This window comes from Lissotriton vulgaris, chromosome 6, assembly GCF_964263255.1.
Source record: "Lissotriton vulgaris chromosome 6, aLisVul1.2, whole genome shotgun sequence".
Classification (NCBI taxonomy): Eukaryota; Metazoa; Chordata; class Amphibia; order Caudata; family Salamandridae; genus Lissotriton; species Lissotriton vulgaris.
This window is the reverse complement of record NC_141694.1, coordinates 1,549,074,667-1,549,090,370: the sequence shown is the minus strand read 5'-3', so window position 1 is coordinate 1,549,090,370 and position 15,704 is coordinate 1,549,074,667. Positions and strand designations below refer to the sequence as shown.

At 47.5% G+C, this 15,704-nt stretch overlaps 1 protein-coding gene across 1 annotated transcript in view; it reads right to left on the bottom strand.

Moving 5' to 3' along the window:
* The window catches only part of LOC147709124 (uncharacterized), a 3,078,084-nt gene that overhangs the window by 779,893 nt on the left and 2,282,487 nt on the right, over nucleotides 1-15,704 (bottom strand). The window lies entirely within an intron of this gene.

Sequence of the window (15,704 nt, the reverse complement as noted above, 5' to 3'; positions counted from 1 at the left end):
TCACGTTTGAGGCAGGGCTCTGGATGGAAGGTATTGAGTTGAAAAAGTATTAGATGATGGTCGGTCCAGTCGGATGGAAGGATGGCATGCAGGGATAGTGTGTTAGAGATGATTGCATCAAGGGTAGAACCCTGTTGTGCATTTGATCCTTGCAGTGCTGGGTGAGATCCTGGTAAGGGCTTGTACTGGGGGCTCCTTTGCATTGTTCAGGTGTAGGTTAAAATCTCCTAATATAATGTCAGTGCTGTCCTTTTGGGAGGTAATCGAAATTAGGTCAGCTAGGTCTTCAAGGAATCTAAGGTGATCGCTTGGAGGGTAATAAATGAGATTACATGTTATGGGGGGGTCTTTTGAGTAAATCTGAACTCCTTATTATTCAGAGGAGCGGTAGTTGGTAGTTTGGAAAAGTGTCAGGCAAAGATCGTTCTTGTGTTTTGCGGCAATTCCGTTCATTATCGACAGTGATGCATCGATAAGCAGTATGCCTGTGGAGAAATATAATGAGTTGCATCCTTTACCACAACTTATCCTTTCTAAAACGAAAGTGCATACAGGGGCTGCAGCAACACCCTTAAAAAGTCAAAGTTCATTTGTAACGAAATTAGACACAAGTAAATGAAGGTGCAAGCACCCATCAATGTGCTTCAAGCGACAGTGTCAAGTGCCTATAAACTCAGCTTTAGCACAGCTGCGGATAGGGGACTGATTTTTACCATGAAAAAGTAAACTTGTTACCTTTTTTCTTTCATGGTTTGGGAAAGCTTAAGACTATGAAAATAAAGTTGAATATTAATGAGGATGTCTGTCCTGTTCCTCAAAGACAGGTTAATTGCTTTTCATTTACAAAATGATGTTGAAAAAGAACTTGAATCATTACATAAGCATGATATGATAGAGCGTTCCACTGGTGCTACGCCATGGGCTTCACTCATTGTGGTAGAGCCCAAAAAGGACAGTGAAGGAGCGGTACACCTATCCTTTGACATGCGTCAGGCAAACAAGGCAACTGAATGAGAACAATATCCAGGTCCACCTATTGCTGATATGATAACACAGTTAGATGGTGCACAGGTTTCCTCTCGTCTTGATTTGCATAAAGATTATCATCAGGTGGAACTCGAAGAAAACAATAAGTACATACTACCTTTTCTACATATGTTGGTCTATTTGGATACAAATGGCTAAGCTTTGATGTATCATCAGCTGCAGATTTTTTTCAAGATGTCATTTTTCAAGATGAATGTGTTCAATTATAGTAATAATGAATTTTCAGGGCTACCCAAAAAGAGCACATAAGGCTCTCACACAAGTATGTCATTTACTGGCTGATGCAGGTTTGAATTTGAATCCAGATAAAAATGAGTTCCATGAAACAAATTTACAATTTTTTGTCCATATCTTTTCTGAAAGGGTATGACACCTGATCCTGCTAAAGTACAAGCGCAGTCCAATGCTGATCCCCCCACAAGATGTTTCAATGGTGGGTTGATTTCTTGGCTTGGCCAGCTATTGCTCTAGATATATGTACAAGACTTTGCCACTAAGTGTTCCATTGAGAGAGTTGACGCAAAAGAATGTTTCATTTCAGTGGTCACATGAATATGAGAGCAGTTTTAAGAAAATCAAACAAGCGACTGTGAATCCTACTGAAATGGCTGATTTCAGTTTCAAACTTCATAGAGAGGTTGTTGTTGATGCTAGCCCAGTTGTTTTAGGAGCTATCCTAGCCCAGCAGACATCCGAATGCTTGAAGGCATATTGTGGCGAATGCGAGTAGGAGTTTGTTCCAACCAGAACATGCTTATCCACAACCTGAAAACAAAAGTTTAGGAGTGATATAGGCTTGTAAACACTTCCATGTATGCCTGTCAGAAAGCCTTTTACGATGGTAACCGATTATCAAGCTTTACTAACAATGTTTAGCAATCCAAAGGCCAAGATGCCTCCTCTCATTGAACGTAAGGGACTATGGCTACAAGTGTACTATTATAACATTGTGCATTGTCAAGGTCATGGCACTCCATCCAAGTCATATGAAGCTTATATCAACTTCATTGTACAATCAAACACGCCAGCTGCCATTTCATTAGCCCAGATTATCACCGGAACGACCCACAATAGCGACTTACTAAAGTTGAAATACATAATTACACATCAGTCGTGGAACCAGCACACTCAACCTCTAACCAGTGAGAGGGAATATTAAAAATACAGAAATATCAAAGATAAACTATCTATTACTCAAGAGGGAGTTATATTGCGAGGGTTGAGAATCTTCATTCCAGAGAATCTGCAGCAGAAAATGATTGAAGTAGTTCATGAAGGACATAGGGAATTTGTTGCCACAGAACAAGCTCTCTGAGACCGAGTTTGATTTCCGTATCTTGATAAGCGAATTGGGCACAAATTAAAAGCTTGTCATCCACGCCACTACCTATATACAAAAATAACTCAACACACCCTAAACATTTCAGAACTACTGAAGCATGCCTGACAGAGAATAGTCATTTACTTTTTTGGTCCACTTGCACATCACCTGATAGTGATTGTGGATGAGTGCACACGATTTACATTAATTGTGCATCTCTCATGCACCACTCAAGAATGGGTCATTGAGAGATTGGATGGCATCTTTGCGACCTGGGGTGTTCCAGTCATCCTAAAATCTGGCAATGGCCCGCCAATATAATAATCGGGAGTTCAAAGTCTTCTTAGAACAATAGAGTATAAACCATCAAAAGAGCATTCCTCTGTGGCCTCAGGCCAACTGACTCCTTGAGAGGTTTATGAGGACAGTAAAGAAAGCTGTGCAGTGTGTACCATTGAGAAGCTCAACTTACAAAATGTGTTAAACTCTACATTGAGAGCTTAACGTTCAACAACTGAAATGAAATGTAATGATTACGCACTTGTATAGCACACGACTACCCGTAGGCATCTCGGCGCTTGTATGAATACCACAGAGGAACCCTTCCTGTCCTTTCCCTGTGAGAAGCCCACTCCTGGGCTCCCCCAAGGTGAAGTCAGGCATCCTCAGTGTTGTTGGGGCCGTTGTAGAGATAAAGCAAGCTATTGCCCAGAGGTGCAGAGTGGGACTCATGATTAGAATAGGCACCAAAGCGAGAATTAACAGCTCCGAGGAAATTGAGCCCGAGACCCGACGAGGTGAGAATTGAACCCTGGTCCCAGCCAGACTACTGCATCATGGTCTGCCACTCTAACCATTGAGCCACACTTCTCTACTCACTCGAACACTGGTGAAAGTCCTGCAACATTGATGTTCTGGAGTTACCCCAGTGGACCAATAAGAGAGATAAATATGAAAATGCACCTCATATGAGGGACTAGGTTCAGAAACATAAGATGAAAACATCTTGCTGCCTGAAAACGACATGCGAAAATGTCTCCAGAGAGGAGACAGATTGCTCGCATGTCAGATACGGAAAAGAAAATCTGGTGCTCCCTTTGATGCAAAAAGACACATGGCAACTACCCAGCGCTCTGGGAAGTTTATTAGCAGAGACTCTTCTCACTTTCAGCATTTGACTCATAGTTCACCAGATCTCCATGTTGAAGGAGAGACTGACTCTGAAGCACCCGTGATTGTTGCTACCGTTTCACCATCCCAGCAACTTTTGGATCATGATGGCAGCAGTTCTCTACTTCACACAAGTTCGGGTCAAACCATTACATTGCCAAAGAGATTAGTTGAAGAGATTTAAATGTATATATGAGTACATATTTTGTAAAATTGGCAAGTTTTGGTTTAACAAAAGTGTCTTGTAAGTTAACAGGGATGGAACCCTTTAGGTTCATGAGAAACTATGTAGAACTATGACATAATGGATAGAGTGCATTGCAGTGAAGGTTGCTTTAGAATGTTGAGGTCCCAGTTACACGCAGACGAATAAAGATGTGTGGTACCAATCTCCGCCTGTGGCACAGTAATTTAAGGGTATTCTGGCTGGAAAGAATCTACACACAGTACATTAACAACCAACCAAGAGAAGGAAACAAATGGAAGAGAATGAAATGCCTAAAAGGGAACGCCAAATACCCTGGAACCAACGATCTGACCAATACCCTAGGACCGTCAGTCTGACAGACTGTGGAGCAAAAGCCACCCAAAGGGAAAAAAACAGAATGTCCCTGTGTCAGGGGGTTCCTACCTGCCACGACTCTGCTACTGATGTTTGTCCCTCTTCGATTCCGCCTCGGCGCGCACAGGATGTTCGTACACCTTCCACGGCCGCCTGGGCTTACCCGGAGGCGGGGCCTTCATCAGTGACGTCATCCCCTGATGTCCAATCGTCTCCTACGACGGCGCTGATAACGCGAGGTTTCGAACAGGAGGACGCGAACGCCGGAGCAGCACAGGAAGCATCGGACGTCTTCGCCGCTGGACGGAAGCAACCCGGAACCGGACTGCTGAGGGAGACCGAAGCAGGAGACGAGGAGAGACCGCCAGCAGTACAGCCAGGAGGCCAACGGAACCACGCTCCGCCCAGCCACACTTCACCTGGAGAAGTGTGGCACCGCAAGGTACGGGCTCGTATACGGGGGCTCTTTCAGTCAGAGGGAGGGAACGGGTAAAGGGCGGTTGGGTGGATAAGGGACGGGAGTGCATAAAGTGCCGCCCCCAGTAAGGAAACATAACAACCGGTGATGGTCCCTGGTGATCCCCCTCACGTCCTTTCCCTACCCCTCACGTGTGTCAGATAAACAGCGCAGTCCAGTAATGTGGCGTTTTCTTTCTTTCTTTCCCTTTCCGCACAACGCCCCCTGAGAGTGAGAAGACCTTCCAACGGATGTCCAACTCGGGAGTCCTGGCGGAACAGAAAAGCCTACTATACGTCGGCCTACAGTCCTTTTCTACCGTTGTTACTTTAATAAATCCCCAGTACCACTATACCCTACTTTGTGACTTTGCCTCTTTGCTCGCTACCCTAGCAACCGCAACCCTTACAAGTGGTGCCATGACTCGGATCCCCCTCTGAACCGTCCTCTGATACAAGATGGAAGCCCTAATACAGCAAATGAAAGAGGCCCAGGACAAACTCGAGTGGGCAATAGGCCAAACCGCTACTCAGGCTGACACTGACCGCACAACATTTTCCAACGCCATACAGGCTCAAGTTGATAACCTGGTGAAATTGGCTGAGGGACAGAACCAACTCATGACTGTGTTGGGTCAAGGTAGAACGAATGCCCCCGGTACTGTTGTCCCGCTACAAAAGTTCACCCCGGGTGATGATCCTTTGGCTTTCTTCCTTAATTTTGAAAGGGCTGACAGGGCCAGTGCTTGGCCGGGGGTTAGGTGGCCATTCTATCTTGCACCCTTGCTAACAGGCGAGGCCCAATCCGCTTACCAAATGATCAATAGAGACGGCACTGCAGTGTATGCCGTTGTAAAGAAATATATCTTGGACCGGTTGGGCGTAGATGAAGAAACTCACAGACTCAAATTCCAACAGGAACGCGGAACCCCTGGGGATCTTCCTAAAACTCTGTTTTATAAACTAAAAGCAGCCGCAGACCTTTGGTTGAAACCACAGGAAGGTAACATAGACGATGTAATGAATAAAATATACCTTGAACAATTTCTAGAGGCACTCCCCTATGGCACGCAACGCTGGTTGAAACAACACGCAGGACTAACTCTAGAACATGCCATTGAAATGGCCACTTCTTATGCCCGTGCCCAGGGCCATCCCCCGTGAAAGAACCAGAAAGACCTCTGAAACCCTTACCAGGGAGGGTCGAGAAAAAGTATGTAAAGCCTCTGTTTGAACCTCCGCGCCCACGTTTTTCCAAACCGGAGGTACAACCTACTCCTGGTCCTCAATGTTACGATTGTGGAGAGTGGGGCAATATAGCAAGGTTTTGCAGAAAAAAACCAAAAGAGAGGGATGAAGAACCCATGGATGTCAGTTACGCACCGTATTCCCTTCTCTTTGCAGAAGAAACTGGACCAGTATTTTAGGTGAGTGTCACCATACACGGGAAAGTAGTAAGGGCATTACTAGACTCCGGGTGTAAACACTCGGTTGTACGACAAGAACTGGTACCTCCCTCGTGTTTAATGGGTGGAAAAACTGTGCATATACGCTGTGTTCATGGGGACGTTAGGGAATATCCCTTGGCCACCGTTAGTCTGTGTACCGCTGCAGGAACTGTAACAAAAGTAGTGGTGGGAGTTATGTCTTCTCTGCCGGAGCCCGTGATCATAGGCACCGATAACCCGGGGTTTTCTGCACTGTTAAAGGATGCCTTGCAAACTGATCCACGAAATGCACTGCTTGTTCCCGAGCCCTGGGCTAGAGATACACACTTTAGAACAGCACAGTTGAATGACGCTACACTTGCCAATGCTTGGCAAATCGCCCGCTCCGGTCAGGATCCTTCGCTGAGAACCTTCCCCACCTTTATTGAGCAAAACGGGTTATTGTACAGGTTAGCCAAACCCGATGACACCCCACAACTCTTAGTTCCTGTCGACTTCAGAGACCAGATACTTTTTTTTGCACATGCACATTTACTGGCAGGTCATTCAGGGGCAGAAAAGACAGGACAGGCCATCCTAAAACATTTCTTTTGGCCTGGAGTGTACGCACAGATACAGCGTTATTGTCAGGAGTGTCAGATTTGTCAGCGTAGAAATCCCTACGTTCCCCCACCGGTTCCTCTGAACCCCCTACCCATCATCGGGAAGCCGTTTGACAGGGTAGGAATGGACCTTATTGGTCCATTGCCAAAATCAACACGAGGACATTTGTATGCCCTGGTCTTAGTGGACTATGCCACTCGGTACCCCGAGGCCTTCCCTCTCAGAGCAGCCACTTCTACAGCCATCGCTCAGAAGTTGGTGGAAGTCTTTTCCCGAATGGGCTTTCCTCGCGAAATCATTACAGACCAAGGAACCCCATTTGTATCACGGTTAATGGCCCAAGTGTGTAAACAACTAGGAGTCAAGCATATTAAAACCTCTGTATACCATCCCCAGACAGATGGCCTAGTTGAGAGATATAATGGTAGCCTAAAACTCACGCTGAAGAAGCTTTTGTCCGGGGATGGTAAGAATTGGGACCAGTTGTTGCCTTTGGCCCTTTTTGTTCTTCGAAGTCAAAAACAAGCTAGTCTGGGTACATCCCCTTTCGAGTTGCTGTTCGGTCGTGCTCCCAGGACATTACTAGAGATTGCGAAGGACAGTTGGGAAAAAGAGGGAGCCCAAGAGGCAGAGGCCCTCTTGGACTATACACAACAACTTCAGACTAGGCTCCATAAACTAAGGACGCTGGCCCATGAGCATCTCGCCCAGAGGAAACAAAAGACATTTTACGACAAAGGAAAAAAATGGAGGGAATTGGATGTGGGCGACTGAGCTTTAGTGTTATTGCCATCCTCTACACACAAGCTCAGGAAAGAGTGGCAAGGACCTTTTAAGGTTCTCCGAAAAATAGAAAAAAGACCACCTATGTGTTACGTGTGAAAGGGAATAAGACTCAAATGTACCACTTTAACCTCCTAAAAAAATGGTTGGGAAAACCTCCCCAATTGGTACAAACAGTTGAGACTGTACCTCATACGGTGCACAACACTCCTATCAACCCAGAAATAACGGAGGCTCAAAGAGAAGAGATACTGACCCTACTTCTCCGTTATAAGGATGTCTTTTCTGACCAGCCCGGGAAAACCAACATAGCGGTTCACACAATTCCCACTCCACAGGGTACTGTAGTAAAACAAAAACCCTATAGGATCCCTGAGGCCAGAAGACAAGCCTTTCAGGACGAAATCGATCAGATGTTACGTTCTGGAGTGATTGTGCCCTCTAAAAGCAACTGGTGTTCTCCGGTTGTTCTTGTTCCCAAACCGGATGACAGTATCCGTTTTTGCATTGACTTTCAAGCTGTCAATAGGGTCTCAAAACCGGATGCTTATCCACTGCCTCGCGTGGATGAACTACTGGAGCGTCTTGGTGAGGCACAATATATTACGACTATTGATCTCACCAAGGGGTATTGGCAGATTCCCCTACACCCAGCAGATCAAGAGAAAACAGCTTTCTCCACCCCCTCAGGCCATTTTCAATTTACTGTTCTTCCTTTTGGCCTATATGGAGCTCCGGCCACGTTCCAAAGAGCAATGGATACAGTCCTATCCTCCCACCAGCAGTATTCTTCCGCTCATTTGGACAACATTGTTGTCTTTAGTAAAACGTGGGAAGATCACAAAGAGCATCTCGAGAAAATTCTCTGTAGTCTACGCACCACGGGGTTCCACATTAATGCCAAGAAAACCAGAGTGGCCTTCAAAAAGGTTAAGTACCTGGGGTACGTGTTGGGCAATGGACTGATCGAACCCCAGACAGAGAAAGTAAAGGCTATCCTAGAACTTCCCTATCCCAAAACCAAAAGGGAGTTGAGGGCTTTCTTGGGATTAGTGGGGTATTACAGACGGTTCATTCCACAGTTTGCAGAATTAGCCAGTCCTCTTACGGACTTATTGAAGAAATCACAGTCGTCCCCAAGATTGCCAGCCCCTGGTCCTAAAGAAACTAAAGCTTTCCAGGCGTTACAAACTGTCCTTACCACTTCACCTGTTCTGGTTTCACCGAACTATAGGAAGCCTTTCATTCTTCAGACTGATGCCTCTGGGGTGGGTATAGGGGCGGTCCTTTCCCAGGAGGACTCTGATGGATTGGAAAGACCGGTTCTTTTCATCAGTCGTAAACTCTTCCCCAGAGAACAGGCTTACTCCACCATTGAGAAAGAATGTTTGGCTGTCCGCTGGAGTGTGGACAAACTCCGATACTATCTGGAGTCCTGATGTCCAATCGTCTCCTACGACGGCGCTGATAACGCGAGGTTTCGAACAGGAGGGCGCGAACGCCGGAGCAGCACAGGAAGCATCGGACGTCTTCGCCGCTGGACGGAAGCAACCCGGAACCGGATTGCTGAGGGAGACCGAAGCAGGAGACGAGGAGAGACCGCCAGCAGTACAGCCAGGAGGCCAACGGAACCACGCTCCGCCCAGCCACACTTCACCTGGAGAAGTGTGGCACCGCAAGGTACGGGCTCGTATATGGGGGCTCTTTCAGTCAGAGGGAGGGAACGGGTAAAGGGCGGTTGGGTGGATAAGGGACGGGAGTGCATAAAGTGCCGCCCCCAGTAAGGAAACATAACAACCGGTGATGGTCCCTGGTGATCCCCCTCACGTCCTTTCCCTACCCCTCACGTGTGTCAGATAAACAGCGCAGTCCAGTAATGTGGCGTTTTCTTTCTTTCTTTCCATTTCCGCACAACGCCCCCTGAGAGTGAGAAGACCTTCCAACGGATGTCCAACTCGGGAGTCCTGGCGGAACAGAAAAGCCTACTATACGTCGGCCTACAGTCCTTTTCTACCGTTGTTACTTTAATAAATCCCCAGTACCACTATACCCTACTTTGTGACTTTGCCTCTTTGCTCTCTACCCTAGCAACCGCAACCCTTACACCCTTACCTCAGGCATTCTGAGACATACAAACAAGGGAAGTGCCATCCAATAGCAATCACCACTTCAGGCCACAACACAAGGAGGGTACAAAGATATATTAAAGGAAGGCAGTAATGATCTGTCACAGCTAAAACTAAAGACAAAGGTAAACAAACAAAAGCCCAATAAACAACCAACAACAATACACCAGCGGAAAGGTAAGAAAGCAAAAAGGGTGAAAGATGCTAGACACACAGTGAAAGAGCTGAGACCTGAGGTGCAAGGTGATCACAGAATGAAGGTAGGGGCTGCTAAATCTGTAGCGCCCAACCAACCAAGAACTGAAAACTAAGATTACTTGTCTCAAAATGGCTCACCGAATCGTCATCTATAAATCGGCATAAGCTAGTAAGTGAAGATGCACCAATATCAAAACAATGCGAAATCACACTTTAAAGTGATTCAGGCAAGCACAGAAACAGGCACCAAGCATACCAATGCACAAACTAATGGAACATTAGGTCACGAAGTGACAAACCATCATCTGCAGCAATTAAAACTGCACACAAGGGGCTTTCAATCTGCCAGAAACCACTTGCTCTAACAATAAAGCTGATTTGAGCCCTCTGACCATAAGTGAAGGGCAGTCACTCATATCATGCACCAGCAGCACATCGGTCTAAGTCAAAATTCATTGAATTCAGAGGGTCCAGTACATCATACCTCCACAAACGGAATAGTGAAGCTCACATGACTGGTTTTTAAACTCCTTTAACCATCTTAACTATGATTTTTGACATTTTATTTCGGGGAACGAATTGTTAACAATATGTCTGTAACTTTGATTTTATTGTTTTGACTCGGGGGAAACAAATTGTTAACATTGCTCTGAATCTGAATTTGTAATCGTTTGACCAAAGACCCTAGCAATTAGCTCTTTGTTATCTAGTAAGAGTGTTGCTCAGGTTAATTTTTTTGCATGTTGCACTATGCCTCTCTCCTCTTTCGTGAAACAGGACGTCTAGTGAGAATGGCAATCTTGACTTCTGGCGCTATCCTGGTTGGGATGCACAAGTATTTAATGTGCCTGCCACCGCGCAGCAGTCAAGTCAAAGGAAAGCCCTTCTGCGCCCATCCAGGTCCAGAACAAAGCCAGTGCCTACCATGCTGCCCAAAATGCGGCGTCGACGGAGTGATAACCTTCGACGTCAAATGCTTCGACGTTGACCTGTGGCGATGATGAGCCGACGACGGAGTCTTCTCCCTTGACGTCGAACGGCGTCGTCCTGCCTTCGACAGAGGTCTCGACGTCGAACGGCGTTGCCCTGCCGTCGACCGAGGTCTCGACGTCGAACGGCGTTGCCCTGCCGTCGACGGAGGTCTCGACGTGGACCGACCTTGGTCTGTCGGCGACGGAGATGTCAATCGACGTTGTCCTGTCGTCGACGATGCCCTCGACGTCGACCTGATATGTGGCGACGGCGGAGGATCGGACATCCTCGACGTCGAGCGCCGACGCGCCGACGCGCCGACGATGATGATGATCCCTTCATAGACGGCGAGCGTCCGAGGGGGCTCTTGCTCCTCGACGCCGAGCGCCTCCGTGGAGACGTCGGCGGAGGTGTCACACTCTTAGAAGCCTGTCGACGTTGAGACGACGGCGGGTGTGATCTGTGCCTCGACGCCGATCGTCGCCTGGTTGACGACGGCGGAGCTTTCTTCGTCGTCGGTGAACTTCTTTTCGACGACGACTTCCTCATCGACGCCGGTCCCGACGTCGATGGAGTTTTTTCTCTCGAACTGTCCATCAGATGTTGTTTTTTCAGCGCCGAGCCCGGTGCTGAGGTTGATGGACGCTCTGACTTGCCTTTGGAGGGAGTTCTGGGTCTCTTTGAACTCTTCCTCTCTGTAGATCTTCCTCTCATGGATCTCTGGGCCAGACCATAGAGCCTGTTCCTCTCTCTGTCTTTCAGAGTCCTGTCAGACAGATTTTTACAATGTGAACAGTCTTTAGGATCATGATCCTCTGGCAAGCATAAAATACAGACCTCATGAGAGTCTGTTTTTGCCTTCTTGTGGCCACAAGAAGGGCAATCATCAAATAATGAGGGCATCCTGACAGGAAAACCTCACAAAAATCGACTGCTAAGCAGTTATTTACTCGACCCTGATGTTAAAAGTCAAAGTAAATCAGAAAAATTGTTCTTTAGAAGATTTTCTGACTGAAAAAGGCAGAAAAGTGTGGAGCTGTGAATCCAGGGTCCTTCCTGAAGGAGCCGGAAAGAACAACTGACCTAACTGTAACCCCTGAGGCATGATGGGCAGCTAGGGGCAGAGGTGCCTTAAAGGCACGGCGTCAGTTTTAGTACATGCAGCTACAAGTTAGCTTTTCAGTCTTTTTAGACTGGGTATTTGCAATGCAGCCTGGGAGCTGTATATGCTTACAGTGTGTTATAAGAATTTCTACTGCTTTCTAAGCATTAAAACAGTTTCTAAACAAGCATTGGTGTTGTTTCTCATGTTTCTAATGCAAATACACATGTATGGTGGAAATTCTTCACAGCATATTCCAGCTCTACTGTTTTATTTGGCTGCAATTGCTTATTTTTATATATATATATATATATATTTATATATATATGTCTATATATATGTGGGGCACATATAATATATTGTTTCCGGGGTCCCGCGCATGGGCGGGAATATTCTAATGCTTATGACTATTGATGAGGATCCCCTGGAAGAGAACGAATTGTTAACAATATGTCTGTAACTTTGATTTTATTGTTTTGACTCGGGGGAAACGAATTGTTAACATTGCTCTGAATCTGAATTTTTAATCGTTTGAACTAAGACCCTAGCAATTAGCTCTTTGTTATCTAGTAAGAGTGTTGCTCAGGTTAATTTTTCTGCACGTTGCACTATGCCTCTCTCCTCTTTCGTGAAACAGGACGTCTAGTGAGAATGGCAATCTTTTTTTTTTTTTTTAAACATTTATTTATGAATGCACAGTACACAGCGTCTGCCTACAACCCCGCAGGGCCGGCCGCTATGACATAAACGGATGGTTGAAAAGTAAATTTGGAGACAGTACGTTGTTAAAGCAATCTCTCGAGACTACATTGTCGGATGGAACATAGCACCATATCAAATAGGATAAGAAAGGTTTAATTTTATGATTTTGTCGAAAAGAACAACAACACACAAACACATGGTATCATACTGGCAAGGGTCGCAGGAGGGGGGGAAGGGGGGAAAGAGCGCTAATAAATAAAGGAGCACCTATGGCGAGGGGGGGCGAGCACGAGGGAGAAAGCAAAGGCTATACTGGAAATTGGAAAAGGAACGTCAATCATGGAGAAGAGGGGAGAGGAACCTCATAGTCTAGTGGAGGGGAGCAAATGTCTCCGCGGTACGAATTCCACTGAGCCCAGACCCTGGATCATTTCTTGGGACGCCCCCGCGCCTTATATACAGTTTTTTCTCGGAACATGCACCAGTCCATGTTCTCTTTCCAGGCACTGAGCAATGGTAATCTAAGGGAGTCCCAGAGCTGTGCTATATCTCTCTTTGCGACCATATTGCCCAGAGTAACCCAAAGCGTCTGGGCAGCATTGCAATCCGACGGTTCCCACACATTGAGCAGGCAACGTCGTGCTTCGGGAAGGAGGGGGATCCGGGTGACACGACCCATAACATCATGCACTCTAGACCAAAAGGCTGCAATCATCGGGCATTCCCACAGAACATGAAGGAAGGTACCATCCATACCACATCCACGCCTGCACCGTCCATCCGAAACCAAACCCATTCGTACCAGACGCATTCCGGTCAGATACACACGGTGGAGGATCTTCAGCTGGACAAAATGAAGCCGAGCCGGGATAGCCACCTCCTTAGGGGAGGATACAGCTGACTGCCAGTCCTCGTCATCGAGTTCGAGCCCATCAGCCGTCCAGGAAGCACGAAGTTTCTCAAGTTGGTCAGCCCTGTTGTTGACAAGCTTTTTATATATTAAGGAAATAGTGCTATCGGGGACATGGCCGTCTAAAACACGATCCTCCAAAGGGGAGGACTGCGGGATATCGGTACCAAAGGGAAAGACGGAGGACAGGGCATGTCGAACCTGCATATATCGAAAGTGCTCCCTATCATCGAGCCGGTATTCCAATTTCAATACCTCGAAGGATTTCACAGCACCCCGTGCCCACAGATCCTCCACCTTACTGATCCCAATCATGTCCCACTTCTCAAATCCTTTCGTCTTCCACAGATTACCCAACCGATCCGAGTCATACAATGGCGTCATACGCGTCAGCCTACCACCCCAGCCCGTGGCCACAGTAGCATCTCTCCATGCCCACACTGCACACTTCGTCGGGCCTGTAAGGAGTCGAAAGGGTGACTTTGAGTACAGAGCCCTATTAAAGTTGCCACCGGGCAATAATAGTTTATCCAAAGCATAGGCGGGAGCAGGTTCCGAAGCGTACGTCGCATGGTTGATAGCGCTCAGGTGTGAGGCCCAGTAATGGCGTCTAATATCCGGCAACGCAATACCACCATCATACCATGAGAGGGTGAGCTTGGACAAGGCAATACGGGCACGACCATCCCAAATCAGTTGTCGCTGTAAACTCTCAACCTCACGGAAGTAGCGAGCAGGGACAGGATCGAAAAAATTCTGCAGGGCGTAAAGAAACCGGGGGAGCGACATCATTTTAAAGAGTGCCGCTCGGCCCAATGGGGAGAGGGGCAATTCACGCCACCGTCGCACGTCCTGCTTGAGTCTGTGGAGCGGAGCATACAAGTTCCGCTCATAGCGGACCGAAGCGACCATAGAGACATAGATCCCCAAATACTTGAAGCAGTCAGTCGCCACCAATATGGGAAACCTGCGAGGCAGAGGTGGCAACGCCCCGGCTATAACGTAAACACAGGACTTGGTCCAGTTGATGACTAATCCCGAGTTCTTACCAAAGGACGTAAGAACGTCGAAGAGGACGTTAAGCGACTTTTGAGGGGAAGTAAGATAAAGAAGGATGTCATCCGCGTACAAGGAGACACGGTCCTCAAGATCTGGAGACCATCGGATCCCCTTAATAGAGGGTTCCCACCGAAGCCACGCAGCAAGGGGCTCAAGCGCCAATGCGAATAGAAGCGGGGAGAGCGGACAGCTCTGACGAGTGCCACGGCCTAAGGGGAAGGGGTCAGAGCATCTACCATTTACCACAACCTGAGCCAATGGTCGTTCGTAAAGGAGCCTGACCCATGCGATGAAGTTAGGACCAAAGCCAAACTTAGCGAGAGCCGCCCAGAGATAGGGCCATTCGATAGTGTCGAAAGCCATAGTGGCGTCCAAGGAGGTGACCACTGCCGGCTCGGCGAGAATTGGAGCCCTCGCGAGAATGGCAATCTTGACTTCTGGCGCTATAGTGGTTGGGAGGCACAAGTATTTAATGTGCCTGCCACCGCGCAACGGTTGAGTCAAAGGCAAACCCGTCTGAGCCCGTCCAGGTCCGGAACACAGCCAGTGCCAACCATGCTGCCCATAATAAACCCAGGCATGGTCATGACGCCTGAGCTCTTGAAACCGGGTACTGAAACTGCTGTGTTACCTGTGTTAATGGATGCCTGAGGCTTGAGCCGGGCAGTCGATTTTAACTTTGCTCTTAAATCTCTTGTATAATAACTTCCTGTGTGTCCTACCCCCTCCCTGCTTTAGCGCGGATTTATCGCAGCGCGTGTCTCCACCGATTGAGGGTGGAGGCAATCACCTGATTACTGCTTTTAAAAATTACCTTTGCAACCCCCGATTTCTGCGCTGCACGGACAGTTCCTCTGCCTCCCCGCAGAGCAACCGGCCAATTCAGGGCTGTCTTGCCTGGGACATGGCCGGAATACGGCGGCGGCCATTTTGGGTAGGGCTAGGCACTATAAAAATAGTGGAAGGACTTTGCTCGCGAGATACCTGTGTTAACGGATGCCTGAGGCTTGAGCCGGGCAGTCGATTTTAACTTTGCTCTTAAATCTCTTGTATAATAACTTCCTGTGTGTCCTACCCCCTCCCTGCTTTAGCGAGCGGATTTATCGCAGCGCGTGTCTCCACCGATTGAGGGTGGAGGCAATCACCTGATTACTGCTTTTAAAAATTACCTTTGCAACCCCCGATTTCCGCGCTGCACGGACAGTTCCTCTGCCTCCCCCCAGAGCAACCGGCCAATTCAGGGCT